Genomic DNA, 289 nt, shown 5'->3' on the forward strand with positions numbered 1-289 from the left:
CCAGTTGGGGTTTGCAGAATAAATATAGTCCTGCAGCCGCAAACAGAGAGGACCAGCTCAAGGGCTGGGGCTCCGGAACATTCCATGGGAAGCCTGCGTCCACACCCCCTCAAGAACCCCAGGGCTCAGGACACAACCTGAGGAGGACGGCCATCCTCTACCTCGAAGGCCACAGCATGTGGCCCAGAGGCAGCAAACCAGAGAACCCAGGACCGAGTCAGCCCACTCTGACACGGTAGCATGTACCCTTGATTTCAAGTCAGTTTTACAAAGTACACACACGCTCCAC

Source organism: Cervus canadensis, chromosome 21 (genome assembly GCF_019320065.1).
Source record: "Cervus canadensis isolate Bull #8, Minnesota chromosome 21, ASM1932006v1, whole genome shotgun sequence".
NCBI lineage: Eukaryota > Metazoa > Chordata > Mammalia > Artiodactyla > Cervidae > Cervus > Cervus canadensis.